The 15,846-nt window shown below is 37.3% G+C and overlaps 1 protein-coding gene across 8 annotated transcripts in view; it reads right to left on the bottom strand.

Moving 5' to 3' along the window:
* CNTN4 (contactin 4) overlaps positions 1–15,846 on the bottom strand; it is a 935,293-nt gene that overhangs the window by 811,230 nt on the left and 108,217 nt on the right. The gene's annotated exons all lie outside the window — the stretch shown is intronic.

Below are 15,846 nucleotides of genomic sequence, written 5' to 3'. Positions count from 1 at the left end.
GCCACCCAGGCGCCCCAATAGTAACAGTATTTAAGGAAAGCCCCTAGTGGCCAATTTGGCAAGACCACTATAATAGAATTTCTCAAAAGTTATAACCAATTGGTAATCATTTATTATGTTGTGGGAGGCAGGGAGGGAACAGAATCCAAACGGCCACAGCAGATTTTACCATCTACTATCAGAACGGAATGTCAAGTTCCCTTTGCAGATAACTGTAAATTAATATGGCATGTCAAAAGTTCCATACACTGGAATGACAGATTTCAAATCTACCAATCCAGTCCTATTTAGTAACTATTAATTAGAGGATAGACGATACCATCCTACTTTCAAAAGACTAACAATGATTTTTTTTTTTAAAGATTTTATTTATTTCTTTGACACAGAGAGAGAGATCACAAGTAGGCAGAGCAGCACAGAGAGAGCGAGGGGGAAGCAGGCTCCCTGCTGAGCAGAGAGCCTGATGCGGGGTTCCATCCCAGGACCCTGGGATCATGACCTGAGCTGAAGGCAGAGGCTTAACCCACTGAGCCACCCAGGCGCCCCAAACAATGATATTTTTAAGTAGGTCTAAATTCTAGTCATTCCTATCTACTACAAGTTGTTATATATGGTCTTCAAAACACAGATCTAACCAAGTAAATCACTTAATCAAAGCCTCAATGTCCTGGTCTGTAAAATGGAGATAATTACAGCTACACTGTAGTCATATTAGAAATATTAGAAGTAATTTATTTAAAGCACTTATCACAAAGTTATTACCACTACTGATGTTGTATTTTATAAGCTAGGGTAGGGGTCTACAAACTTTTCTGTAGAGGGGCAGATGATAAGTATTTTTAGCCTTGCAGGCCATAAAATCTGTAATAGTATAATGCAACTGCTGTCCTAACAGAAAAGCATTCACCAATAATACGTAAACAAATGAGGTGTTTGTGTTCTAATGGAACTGTATCCGTGGATACTGAAATTTGAACATTATGTAGAATTATTATTCTCTTGTTTTGTTTTGTTTTTTTCTCAGCCATCTAAAAAAATAAAAACCATCTCAGTTTGTGGGCAACATAAAGAACTGGAAAACCAGTTATGGTTTCGGGCCATACATCGCCAAGCTCTGGGCTAGAGGACTCTGATCTGAATTTACATAAATTGATTCTATCATTAATTGGCCAGTTAATTTTTAGGAAAAAAATCATTTACAACAAATTGAAAATGCTTCACATGCAAAACCATGTTATTTTCATTAACTTTAAAGTCTGCTGGGACGCCTGGGTGGCTCAGTCGTTAAGCGTCTGCCTTCAGCTCAAGTCATGATCTCAAGGTCCTGGGATCGAGACCCATGTCAGGCTCCCTGCTCAGTGGGGAGCCTGCCTCTCCCTCTGCCCTCCCCCCTGCTTATGTGCATTCTCTTTGTCTCTCTCAAATAAATAAATAAAATCTTTAAAAAGAAAAACTTTAAACTCTGTTGGATGCTTTTGGAAAAACATAATACAAGGAATCCCTGCTTTCTAAAGTTTGAGCTCCCTATATTAGTTACCTATGAGTAGTTAAGGGCTTTTTTCATAAAAGCAAAAATCCTCTGCAGATTGCTTTTGGTTAGCAAGAACAAGTACTAATGAAGGTCTGTATAAAAGCAAAGTAGCATAACACAAATTTTCAGGAAGTGGGAGATACTCTTCTCTTTGTACTATTTCAGCTTACAAAAGGTTTCATTGGGCCTGTCTATTTTTGGATAGTTGGATAAGCCTCTATTTTGCTTTCACTATTTAAACACCTACCATTATGTAGAAGTTTTAGGGGTATTTCACCTCCAGTGTAAAAAGTTCAATAATGATAGTCCAAAGCAGTACCAACCAATTTATTTAGCATGCTTGTTAAACATATTGCTTCTTTTCCTTACTAAATTAACTGTGGTCTGTGAAACAAACATGAATCTCACAATACAAGATGCAAACACAATTTCAATAAATAGGTCTTCATTTACTCTTTAATCTCCTTTCTGTCACTGACTTAAAAACAGCTGCCAGGAAGAGATGCAAACACCGTATTTCTCCAGTTACATAATGTTAATTATAATGGAATTACACTACAAATAAAATCTTAATCATGTTGGCCACTCTCCTCTGTGTTCTTATTACTTACTCACAGACTCCCAATCCATTAAATCTGTGCTGCAGTATTAAAATGGGTGGAAATGCAGGCGAGAGAGAAGACGAATTTGGTTTGGTCAAAAGGTCAAGGGATAATAATTTAGTTAAATAACCAAAGTGGGGCATAATCTTTTCATCCTTTTTCTATCTTATGCCTTTAATGCTGGATTATCTGTAAAATGAACAAAGACGGTGACTATCAGGTCAGCACTGCTGAGAATATCGAGCTGACTGGCACCACCACTGAAGGATGTGCTGTTGAGGTTCATATCAGTTGCTCTCACGATAGTAACTTAGAGTTTGGAGAAATTTACCAAGGATTCCTTAACTATCCATACTTTATAACCCACCAATTTATTGACTTCTTGAACTTAATTACCATGGAAAGTGAAAACATAGGAATGCAAAGATAAATAAGCCATTGAGGTATACAAATCACAAGACAGGTTTGTTTTCCCAGTCCTGACATCAAGTTAGCACCCAAACAATTAACAAAATAGCAACACAGCCACCGTTGGATATATGTACAGATTGTTAAACATACAGGTAATAACAAAGCATAGATACATACGATAAAGCCAGACTGACTGTGTTCTGCATGCTTCCCCATTTTTGTATTTGTAGGATTACAGATAATTTACCTGCCATTCTAAGTCTGAATTTAACAGTTAACAAGCAAATAATGATCAAAGTTACCATAAAGTGTTACAAAGATTAAAAGAGTTAACATGTGTAAAGTTTTTATATTATCTAACTGAAAGTAAGAGCTATGTAAATGATTATTAAATAAAGCAATGCTAAAATACTTATTGACTAATACTGTATATTACTGTTTTTATAAAATTTGCATTTTGATAGGTCACTACTATATGGCTCTTTTTAGATATCTGTGAGAAAAAAAAAAAAATCTAAAGAACTTAATAGCCCTATCCATGATAAATGTTTGCCAATGATAAAGGTGAAATGGAAATCTAAGTGTTGTTTGCCTCAAATACCACCAACGTCTGACATAATTAATGAAACAAAATTACAGGGCAATAGGGCACTTAGTTCTAAAGCAGCTAATAATGAAGGAGTCTTTAACCAGCAGTGTAGAAAATTTGACTCTTCCATAATAACCCTGAAAATATGCCACTTCATTAGCTCCTGCTCAGTATGTAACAAAAGTCATCATGCTCAGTATGTAACAATGGCTGCTCTCACTCCAGTGCTTTCTTTCTTCCAAATATCCCTATGACCTACTAATTTCAAGTTGTGAGGTCCTCAGAAATAAACTTGACACTATTGTTCACTGGGTTCCATGTAAGACACCATACCACTTTGCTAACATTCATATGGAATGTCAAGATGTAGAAAAGGCAGCCCAAACTTCAACAAGTTTACCATCTATTTGGATAAACAAAATAGAACCTAAACAGGTAAGATGAAAACAGAAACACAAAATCATACATCAAGGAAGAACTAAAACAGTAAACATGGGTACAGTGCCTTACAATGTTTTCACCAGTGTGTTATCTCATTCTAAGATAACAAAATGAGATACCTCCATCCCACCCCAGTCCAGGAAGCAATCTCCAAGAAATAAACTGTATTATCTTGGCATTACAGATTACCACACAGAGCCTCAGGAAATTCTAAATAACGTGGTCCAGGCCTTAAAGATGGAGGCAAAGCTGTCCTGCAGAATCCAGATCTTCACACTCCCATCTAAGATTTCAAACGCCAGCATACTCTTCTCTGAAAACAGAGATTTCATAACTTTCCAGAAAGAGGATGTGAGACAGTTCATGATGAGCGGTCATGATGAGGGGTACCTGGCTGGGTTTTAAGTTTGATCCCCATGTTGGATGGAGAGAGTACTTAAATAAAGGAAACTTGAAAAAGATGAAGTGAGCATGCTCACGGGAGAGGAAGGTCACTGCAAATGGGAAATGGTGTCACCTCAGAAAGGTAAAGAACCAGGTCAATGGTTTTGAATGGAGATTCTGGGGGTGGGGGTGGCTGTGTTGAGAAGAATAGAAAAGTCATTAGCTATTCTTCTACATTTCTTATTGGCTGCCCAGGGTTTTGAAGCAATTGCACTGAGCATCACTAAGCTAAATTTCAACTGTAATACCTTTAATGCCAATCTATCCTGTTATCTCTCTTAAAACTCTGTTATGGCCCATACACTCAATCAATATGATTAACTGGGATCCCCAAACCAACTGCTACCCAAAGCACTTTAGTAAATCTTAACTTATTTAAACACTTATGTTAGAAGTGCTGTGCTGAAATCTCTTTTACTCCTCCTTATTTTACCTTCACAATAACTACAACTGGTCTGTCAGGGATGACAAAGACCCCCTACATGCAAAGACTTGCTAGAAACACTCACAGAACTCAGGATCTAAGCTGTTCTTATGGTTAAGGAATTATTACAACCCTGTATTAGGGATATACAAAAAAATAATAAGAGGAAAAAAAAAACCCAGATAGAATCTGTAGGAATCCATATGCAAACTTCTTTATGCTTCCCTCTCCTATGTGGTGGTCAGAGTACACTCTTCTCCCAACAATGAATATATCGATACACAATATATCCATCCAGGGAAAACTATTAGGACTGAGTGCCAGTGTCTATTCATTGAGGGCTGATCCATAGGTTCTCTCTTCCTAGAATCAACAAAATTCCAGATTACAAGAAAGGAAGTGTTGAGCACAAACCACATTATTTGTATTAACACACTAGGCATAGTGAACAACTCATCAATTAGGACATGTTTTCTATCAGTACCAATCAAGGGTCAATCTTGCAAGCACCGCTCTTAGTTTCAGGACTGCTCTTATAACCCTTTGCTACACATGGAGCAGTTATTACTGTACAAAGATCAAGTAACTCAACACAGAGACATTCAGTGACTCCTCTATGATCCTACAAGTTCTAAGTGCCAGTGTGTTTTAGTTTGACAGCTCTTTAAAAATACACAGAGACAAAGGTCTTGTCAAATGGTTTAGTTTTAAGAAAAATTTCAAGAAACAGGAGTAAAGGTGAGATGGAGAGGACTAGGATGCAGAGAAACGAGGATGGAAAGCTCACCCAAGGGTGTCTTTTATTTATTTATTTATTTAAGATTTTATTTTTAAGTAATCTCAACACCCAATGTGAGGCCTGAACTTAGAACCCCATGATCAAGAGTCACATGCTCTACCAACTGAGCCAACCAAGCACCCTCAAGGGTGTTTTATTAATTTGGTTACCACCACGGGCAAGTGGGGATCAATCCCAATGAAGCACAAAGTGAAATGAAATTTACCATTGTCCATTCAAAATAGTGAAGTGGAAAATAGTTATTTACTGGTTCTCCATTCCCTATTGGTCAAAGTGCTCAGGAACCATTAGCTTCCAATATTAGAGAAATCCTAGGGAAGAAAGTAAGAAGCCTTCTTGTGATTTTGCAAGAATCACAGGAGTCTAAATTTGTATCTAGACAATGCAAGATATGGCATAAAAGGTGTAAATGCTATCTATATTAGCCCTCCAGCAGTTTAACTTTCCAGGCTATACCTGGGACATCAGGGTTGGCTTCTGTCAGGGTCTTTTATAATGGTTTAGAATTTCTTAAGTAGTTTCCAGGGATTAATGAAACAAATAATATGGATGAACATGACAGTTTAGCTACAGTTTTCATTTGGTGTAGAAGATGTTAGAGTAAAATTCTGTCTCAAAAATTCTAGGTGTAACAGCATTTTTTACAAGAAGCATATTTAAGGCCAGCAGTGGTGTATATACACAAAATTTTGCAAAAGTCTGACTCTGGCTCAGTCAAGTTTCTGTCAAATATCAGGTTTCTATGAAATAACCTGTTAAATATGGATATATATAACTGTGAGAAACATGTCTGTTGATCAAGCCACTGAGGATAGGATTTTATTATGTTATTAAATAAATATGTCATCCCAAGTTAAGACAATAGTATACCATAGGAAGGAAACATTTTAAGAGGCAGCAGCGAAAACAACAAAAAAAATTGAGTAGCTGTATTTGTCCAAAACCAAGTAGTAAAATATAGATCAACTAATTTAAATGGTGTCTTGAGCATGGTGAAAATAACAGCTTCCTGACAGGCAGAAATGAAATGGATATGAAGTATGAAATGAGTGATATGTATGAAAAAAGTTATCACAGAGAAATAAATAGAGGCATGGTATGAATTTGGCAAAGCATATTCCATTAACGTTAAGGTCTATATTTCTCAAAAATGCCATGCTTTATTGGAGAATATTTGATGGTTTAAGACCCTGCTCAAAACAACCATAAAAAAATGTTAAATCAGGCTGAAATGTGAAGTATGATTATGAATTCTAAGTAAATAAACAAAGCTGATATAAATTACCTTGTCACAAATTTAAAAAACACCACCATCTTTTATTATAGTTTATTTTTGATATACACTACAATTAAAAAATCTTCCAAAGAACTGTGCTTCTAAACACAGGGAGCAGTAACGTCAAAGCTCTAGGAGAGGTAGTTTAATAAATAATTCAATAGGTACCTGGAGGCTTCTAAGTAATATACAGGAAAATAATACATAGTATGGCCTGGAAGGTTCACTATAACCCAAGTAGCAGATTTTGTCAAAGCTGTGCCAAATAACATTTTTCAGTAACCACTGAAAAAGGCATAAAGAAAAAAAATAAATAAATGAAATGAAGTCCAGTTCACGGACAGAATATTTGACTGGTTCATGTACATTTCTAGAAGTCTTCTGTGTCACTGGGATATGAAAATTCAAAATTATCTCAGATGTGTATGTATTTTTGGAGCCCTACAAAAAAAGCATTAAGCTACAGCCAAGATAGATGAAGGACCAAAATTAGGAACTGGTTAAAATATCTATCACCAGCTCTCTTCCTTCAGAGCTACTGTTAACATCAAGCTAGACATATAAAGATTAACACTCTACCAACTCGCCATCTCTGTGCATTTAGGTATTTATGGAAGATAAAATCTGCCTCACAGAAATGTGCGGAGCACTAGCTCTCTAGTATCTGCAAGCCCTTTGTAAACCTATGTGGAAGCTGAGCACAAAGTCTTATCATTTCTTTAAACATTTAACACCTTCAGCTCTAGCATTCTCTTTAACAGATGCTCCTCACATCTCACATGTCAAAGCACAGCTTCCTACAATCCCTAAAAATAGAAAACAGGATGACACATTTTGGTCCTGATAAGCAAAATTGAAGTTGCTATAGGACAATCTGATAAGCCAATCCTAGTATGATGAGAAATGGAAGGACCTCATTCATGATAGGAGAATTTAGGGAAGGAAAAGACTAATTTGGGACCAATCCTTCTTTGTTGTACATAAATACTCACTCTGCCTTTTATCAAGGGAAAGAGTCCCTTTGGCTTAATACTATAATTATGTTTATCAGAGTATGTAAGGTAAAGAATTGAAGATAAGGTATTTTTAAAATTAGGGGCGCCTGGGTGGCTGAGTTGTTAAGCATCTTTCTTTGGCTCAGGTCATGATCCCAGGATCCTAAATTCAAGCCCCACATCAGGCTCCCTGCTCAGCAGGAAGCCTGCTTTTCCCTCTCCCACTCCTCCTGCTTGTATTGTCTCTCTTGCGGTCTGTTAAATAAGTAAATAAAAATCTTAAAAAAAAAAAAAAGGAATTTTAAAAATTTAATGTCAAATGTCAAATATCTAAGCCAATTTACATATCCATTAATTTCTACATGGCCATACTAAGGTGTAAAAAAAAAAAAGTATTAGACTTATGTTTTAGAACAGTTATTACACAGTATATACATGTTCCCCATTTCTTTACTATAAACATACCATACTATTTGATTCTAAAAAGCACTTTTGTAAACTGAATTTATCTGAAACTGGTTGTATCTAAAACCGTGTTGTACTTTCAGTTCTTGTACTCTTTTCTCTCCTTGACCTCTCCCTAGAAAGCTGCGATTAAACTGATGGGATCTCCTCCTAACTATAGACACATGCCAACCTCTTTCTTGTCCACATAAATTCTGGACAAGCAATTCCATCTCCTTGTAATTTTATCCTCCTCGATCTTCACATGACTGTTTTTCTCATCTTGAGAAACTCAGCTGAAATGTTCTCTTCTAAAACTGGCATTCCAACAATACACTAATTAGTTTTTACTGACACTGTCAGCCCTTTTAACCCATTCTTCCTTCCTACCCAATCACAACATTGATTACTATCACCATATCTCTTTGTTACGGTCACATTTTTTTTCCCAATTTGTTTTCATGTTTCCATGGGTTATGGGTCTCCCCTATAAACCTTAAGCTCCCTGAGTGGATTATCTACATTCAATTCATTTACCATTCTCTTTCTACACCTAACATCTACTAGGCATTCAAATATTTAATCAAGGACTATGTACATGTGTCTATCTTGAGATCCGGATTAGGAAAAAAGATAATGACTCCAAGAGAACCTATTCTTTATGCACCAGTGTATTTTCCAAATTTTCTAAAGCAAACACCTATTTCTTGTGAAATCAAGAAAACTATCCCCTTTTCTGAGGGTGGTTTTCCCTTTATAATGCTTTTCTTGGGGCTTTGATTTTCTGATATAGTCCAGGTATTTGAGTCAAAGGCAGTCATTTACTGCTTGGTCATAAGAATGTACATATTAGTCTTCTATGAAGATGTTCCCATCAGTGAAGAAGAGATTGAACTGTCTGGTAGTCCTGTTAGTTGTTATGACCTTCAAAGCTTACTCAAGGAAAAATAGGAGTTAAAAAATTGACAGTTTACAAAAGATTAGACCAAACAGCATGAAATCACTTCTAGAGGTGCAGGCAATCAATCTTTTTCTTAAATGGTATCAACCACAAAGTCCATAGTGGAACAAGATTAACTTGCTTGGAACTAGACCAACCCTCAAGGCCAGGAAGGTGACAAGAGAAGGAGCTTAGTCAGAAAACACACTGCCTCCAAGTATGGTAACAAATAAAGGGCAAGTTTTTCCTAATACAGACAAGAAGGAAGTCAAAAGAGAGCGTTGGTGAAGCATGAGGATGAAGAATGATGCCACAGAAAAGCCCAGGAGCATTCATCAAAATCCCAGAAGCAGACTAAATTCCAGCGTCTGAACTTCTACCCTCGAAACAGAAACTTTAAGAAGTCAGGCAAAGTCTTAATCCTACACCTATGGGTCCAAGTGCCTATAATACAAAAGTCTACTTATTTAAACAAAGTCACAAAGGCCAGACAAGCAATAAGCATAAAAGATACATGAGCTATAGAGTAGCCACCTGCAGCTCTGTCAAATCTGCTGTGAAAGGGAAAGAGCTGCTGTAATTTAAGGGTTTGATCTTGTCATTAAAATGGATCAAAAGTAAACACTGTAAAATATTAACATCTCCAAGGAGGTTAAGAATACACAGATAGGATATGGCTTATCTTGTACAGCACTATGTATAATATTTATATCATTTTTTTACGAATTAAAATGCTAAGAGACTATTTTCCTTTATGCAAAATTTCCTCTTTTCAACTGACCACGAAAGTTCGTTACTATTTAATAAGATTCTTAGATAATATTTAACTCTACTGGAGAGTATACACACTGAATTTATTTATTATGTACCTACTGGAAGGCAATATAAGTCCCTCCCCTTGGGTAGACATTATACCTTACCTAAGGCTTTGACAGTTCACAGGATCATGGAATCATTTCACGTGATTGTTCTCTTGGGCACTATGTCTTTTTTGAGAGGAAAACTTTTATGTTGTCAATTTTGACTTTAAGAAGATTTATACTCTAATATCAACTAATAATGTCAAAATTTGGTCATTTATAATGTCCCTCTCCTTCCATTTAAGACACTGCCTGTTTACTACCATTACTACTCTTTGAAAGGAAAAAGAAAGACGGGAGAAGTTTTCATTGCCTCTTTCAGGGGCACCTGAGTGACTTAGTTAGGCCTCTGCCTTCAGCTCAGGTCATGATCTCTGGGTCCTGGGAAAGAGCCCTGGGTCTGCCTTCCTGCTCAGTGGGGAGTCTGCTTCTCCTGCTCCCTCTGCCGCCACCCTATTTGTGTGCTCTCCTGCTCTCAAATAAAATAAACCTTTAAAAATAAATAAATAAAAAGCACAAAAACTCAACATTAAACAAATAGAACGCTGAACAACTGATCATGGCTTGACCACCATGACAATACCATTTAGGACTTGCCACTATAATCTACTCATTAACAGTCCAAATTGAGAAACAAACATGAATTGATCTGAAAAAACGAAGTGTAAGATTGTTTGGGAATGTAGCAATATTCAGACTTCAACTAAATTTTTTGTTCCTGTATCCCCTTAAGCTACAATAAACATGATTTCCATGCTCAGGAAACTTAGGAGGCTAATGTATTTAAACCACATAACCTACCTCTCTAGGAGCAAACCTACTGAACAAATATGTATATTAAAAAAAAAAAAATAGTACTACTTTGCATTCATATACACCATTCAGTTCAAGCCCACATTGAAAGAGTACAAAATTTGTAAGTATGAAATTCAAGTGAAACATAGTAATATCTGGCCACATGGTATAATGTAATGAATTGAAATTTGAAACAAGCCTACTGGCATTCTCTAAACTCACTTCTGAGCGTGGTTGTGCCATGCCAAAGAGCCCATTCCACTGAAAAACTAAAAGAATAATTAAAGTCCATTGATGTAGTTTGTTGCTAACCACAACCTAAATTCTGTACTCTTAGCTGTGTACAATATAATACAAATAATGCAAATAATACAAAATAATAACAGAAACAAACCCTCAAGTGTTACATTTCTGTTACTTTATGCTCCCAGGGAAATAATTTCCTGTGAGAAAGGCACCAACTCATTTCACCAATGTACCATTTAATGAACAAAAATAAAACTTGCTTTTTAAGGAGAAAACAGATTTTGGTGACTGGCAACTGGGAAAGTTGATAGGAGCCTGGAGAATATTTGATCTGTTGGCAAGAGAAACCCTTACACTGCACTCCGCCTCAGCATCAGCTAAATTTGAGACCTGGGCAACTTGAGTTTATCCATTAATGCTGATTGCTACTTCTCAGTAGAGAAACACTGCTGAAGGTACAGGTGTAGAACACATTCCAGCTTTTTTTTTTTTTTTTTTCTAGAAAATAACACACATCTGCTCACTGTAAAGTAATTACTGAATGGTAATTAGAACTTAGCACTGGGGTTTAAATAACAAATGGTGGCATTTTTAGGACCTGGCTCAAAATGCACTGCAGTCTTGAGTCCTATGATATTGCACAAGGTTCCAGGGAGGCAAGGGGTAAAACAAGAAGAGTACCAGACTATGGGCTAGAAGCCTCAAAGTCCCTGTTCTTCATCTGACTAGCTATATCCTATCATCCCTCTGGACCTCAATTTCCTCATCCATAAAATGAGTGAGTTTAACTAAAGACACCTAAAGCTCTCAATTTCAACACTGTAACTGTCCCCTGATTTTTCAAATTATTTTAAGACAGTAATTTCAGTTAGTAAGCCAGCTTCCCAACTTGTCAATCAACACCAAACATAACGATTTATGAAGTGGTGCCAATATTGGCAAGACATCTAAAAGGTTTGAAATTGAAAAGTTACTTCTTTCATATCAGGAACAAAATCTGTATTATTTTAAGAGCTATAATGACCACAAAGATTCATAAAGATCCCCAATGGCTTGAGGATTACACTGTAAGAAAATTTCTTCTCAAAATTCTTCAACCCGAGTTACATATAGGTATCACATGGGGTCAATTTTAATAATACTGGTATTTAAGCTCCCATCTGAGATCAATTAAGTAAGAATTCCTGGAGTCAGGCTCTGTCATTACTATTGTTACTATTTTTTAAGTCCCCATTCAATCCTAATGTTCACAGACTGAAAGCCACTGTTTTAAAAAAAAATAAAATTAATGAATAATGGGACACTTTAAGGGCATTTAAGAAGAGCTTTAATACGAAAAAAGGAAAAAAAAATTTTAAAGCATCAGAATACCTATAATGTTCTAAATGTAAAATGTAAAAACTTCCGGAGGCGGGGAGGGGGGCGTACATCCCAACACAAACAAACAATTCTTGGACACCAGCAGTATGTCATACAATCCAATTCAATTCTGATACCTATTCCCAGAGATTATCAGGTTCCATAGGTAAAAGTCTCAGTCCTACAAAACTTGCCTCTGCCCTGCCCAAATTCAGATGCCAAATGCAAACCCAGAAAATCCAGGCTGTTATGTGTGCTACTGACTGACCAACTACAAATTGCAGGTTCCAACAATCGCCTCCAACTAAGGATGCCAATTCTAAATTCAGATTGTTACCTGTACTTCTTGCCAATCAGCTATAAATTAGAAGTTCCCACAACCTCCTCCTTCTTCGGGTTCAATGAATTTCCTAAAGAGGCTCCCAGAACTCAGAAACATTTTACTTACTGTGTCATCACTCAGGAAGAGCCAGACGGAAACCAGGCACAGAGTTAGGCATGGGGAACAGGCAGGGACTGCCCATGCCCTGCAGGCGTGCCACTCACCCATCACTTCCCCTGAGTTCCCAAACCCAGAAACTGCAAATGGCTGAGTTCCTGGGCTTTTATAAGTCATGATTGCTTAAATCACTGGCACTGGTGATTGATTTAACATCCAAGCCCTCTCCCCACAGGGGATGGGGCCAGGGGCTGAAAGTTAAGCCCTCTAATCACATCACTGGTTCTCCTGGCAACCAGTCCCCACCCCTAGGTGCTTCCCCAAAGTCACCTCATTAACATAGTAAGAGACATTTTGGTCACTCTCAACACTTAGGAAATTCCAAGGGTTTTGGGAACTGAGAGTCGGGACCCATGGTTTATTCAGACAATCAAATATATATTTTTCATATAAATCAGAATATTGTAAATGTGTTTCAATATTTTTAACTAAAACCAAGAAAAAAATATATTTTAAATTCGATATGAAGAATTTACTAAGTTATTTTAAACTCATGAATGGTAGTTGTTACAGATAAAACTGTTATCAAACAAGTTTTGAAATGTCTTAAATAGAGACATTTAATTTTATATCAAACAGGTTTTGGAATGCCTTTAATACAAAAGTTAAAACAAGAGTTGATTCTATTCTCTTCACAGAGAAGAATGGAAACAGAGCTGAGGATCTAGTAAATTAGTAAGGTTTGGGGAAAGGAAATGAGAACTAACATGTTGCTGGGCCCAGGAAGCACTTCATCGTGCCAGGACCTAGGATCCCAACTATGATGAAATGCAGCCATCATATTACGTTCCCCTCAAAGCTGTTTCTACCCCTTCCCCATTACGGGACCCTCTTCCACTTTGTTCCACCTCCGCCTGTGTGGTTGTTGTAAACTTCATGTGAGCCCATATATTATTCCTATTTCATATCCTCCTGACGTGCCACCTACCCTACAATCTCTGTACCCACTGTTCACTTCACATTTAGGTAAGTCACTATAACACATGTGGAATCTACTTCCTAAGCAGCTCCACAGGGCCTGATGATGGTCTCCATACTCATAGAGGAGTTCCCCATGGGAGACCTCAAGGGGCCAGCTAGGGAATTCTCTCTCATTTCCTCCATCTGATGAGATATTTTTCTTTAAGGTGTGTTGTTCTTGTGTACATGTGATCAGAAATATCTCACATGGTCCAGCCACTGTACCTGTCAAGCAACCATTCTTGATCTTAAGCAGATCATAAAGCAGTGGCAACCATGATAACATCTTTCCACTGTCTCTTCTGGTCTTCCTCACTTCCTTATTTCTTCACTCTCTCCTCTATAGGACTACACCTTCCAGTAAAACGTGAGCGCTGTATCTTAGGCTCTGTTTTTTAGGAACCCAGGATATAAGACTTTGAGTTTTTCATGGTAACACTGAGGCGAACTTTCAGTTTTTAATAGTAGAAAAAAATATATATAAAAAATCTATTACAAAGTTCACACTGACTAGGGGTACCAGTTATTTAAGCATCTGACCCAGCAATGCCGAGTGTTGGTTTTGGCTCAGATCATGATCTCAGGGTCCTGAGATCAAGCCTGGCATTGGGGTCTGCACTCAGCACAGAGACAGCTTGAGCTTCTCTCTCCCTCTGCCCCTCCTCCTTGACACACACACACACTCTCTCTCTCTCCAATAAATAGTTAAATCTCTCTCTACAATAAATAGATAAGTAGAAAATGGATTAGAGGAGCCAAAGTAAATGTAGGATGACCATTCAGAAAGGCTTATTTGGTGATTCAGGCAAAAAATCGTGGTAGCTGGAACTACATCAGGATCAGCCAGGTACCATCACTTCCTATAGCTCTCTTCCTGTGAGGTCTCACAAAAGTGAGAATAAAGTTTTTATTAACATTATGAAATATCATATATGTAACTATATGCATTTTTCAGCTTACATTTTCCATATAATCATAGATCATAGACATCTTTTCATGTAGTTAAATATAGACCTAAACTATATGCATATTATGAGCTCCATACATTCTATTGTGTGGTTACAGCATAAATTTCAACCACAATTATTAAAATAAGACTTGGATGAATAAAACGGAGTACACAGAAACAGGGACACTGGCATATTTATGCACCTCTGTAAATATTCCAGTAAAACCAACACTAAGACACACTGTGTTACGAGTCAGGAAAAGGCTAGGTTATGCTTCAATAACAATAACACTACAAAATTAAAACTCAGTGGCTTATAGAAATTTTTAGTTGTCACTTGCACTACGCATCAGACATGGAACTGCAGAGGGGCCCTGCTCATCACTCTCAACAGGAACCAAAGTTGACAGAACAGCTCCCAGCTGGAGCATTGAACGTTGTCATGACAGGAGACAGAGTGAGCACAGGAAATGCCTAGGTGATTGTTAAAACTTCTCCTGAAGTCGTATTTACTATGTCTGTTTTAAGATTTCAGCATTATCAGTAGAGCTATACCAAGTTTAGTGGAGGCCCCTGCATAGAACATAAAGTCAAAAGCTCAGTATACATCTCCCTACCTATACTTTTCCTTAGGAAGATGCTATATGATTCCAAGGTAAACCACAGGGAACTAGTACACTGTACAGTCCAGTGTTGAATAAGAAGGCAGTGCTTAGAAATGTATACTTTTAGACAGATTTGGTATCACCATTATCCACTGAGATGATATTGGGTATTATTTGAATTTTAGGTCTTATTTTGTTATCTATAAAAGGAGAATAACACCCCCTTGTGGGAGAGATTGGCTGCTTGTTCACCAAACTTAATTTCCTTTTCCCCAGCACACAAAGCTAGACTACATTTCCCAGACTCCCTTGCAATGAGGTATAACACATGACCAAGTTCTTGCCAATGGACTGTCGCTAAAGGGGTAGATGGCTCTTCCAGGCCTGGCTCTTGTAAAATCATCTCTGCTATCCTTACCATCTCTCTCCTCTTATGTCAGATGGAACAAAGAACCCAACAAAGTACTCAGAAGCTCTGCAAAATGGTGAGCCACAACTAGGAAGACACATTTGTATTAAACTGTCAGATGAAAGAGAAATATCTGTTGTGTGGGTAGTTGGGACTTTTGGCATTTAGCCTACACACACTGTTGTATTCCCATATTAGGACACTTATAAAGACTAATGAAAAAATCGAAAGAAAATTCTTATCACAGTGTCCACAAAGACTGCATGCT

Source organism: Mustela erminea, chromosome 1, assembly GCF_009829155.1.
Source record: "Mustela erminea isolate mMusErm1 chromosome 1, mMusErm1.Pri, whole genome shotgun sequence".
Classification (NCBI taxonomy): Eukaryota; Metazoa; Chordata; class Mammalia; order Carnivora; family Mustelidae; genus Mustela; species Mustela erminea.
Note: the sequence above shows the minus strand (reverse complement) of the source record. Positions and strands in the feature narration are given on the sequence as shown.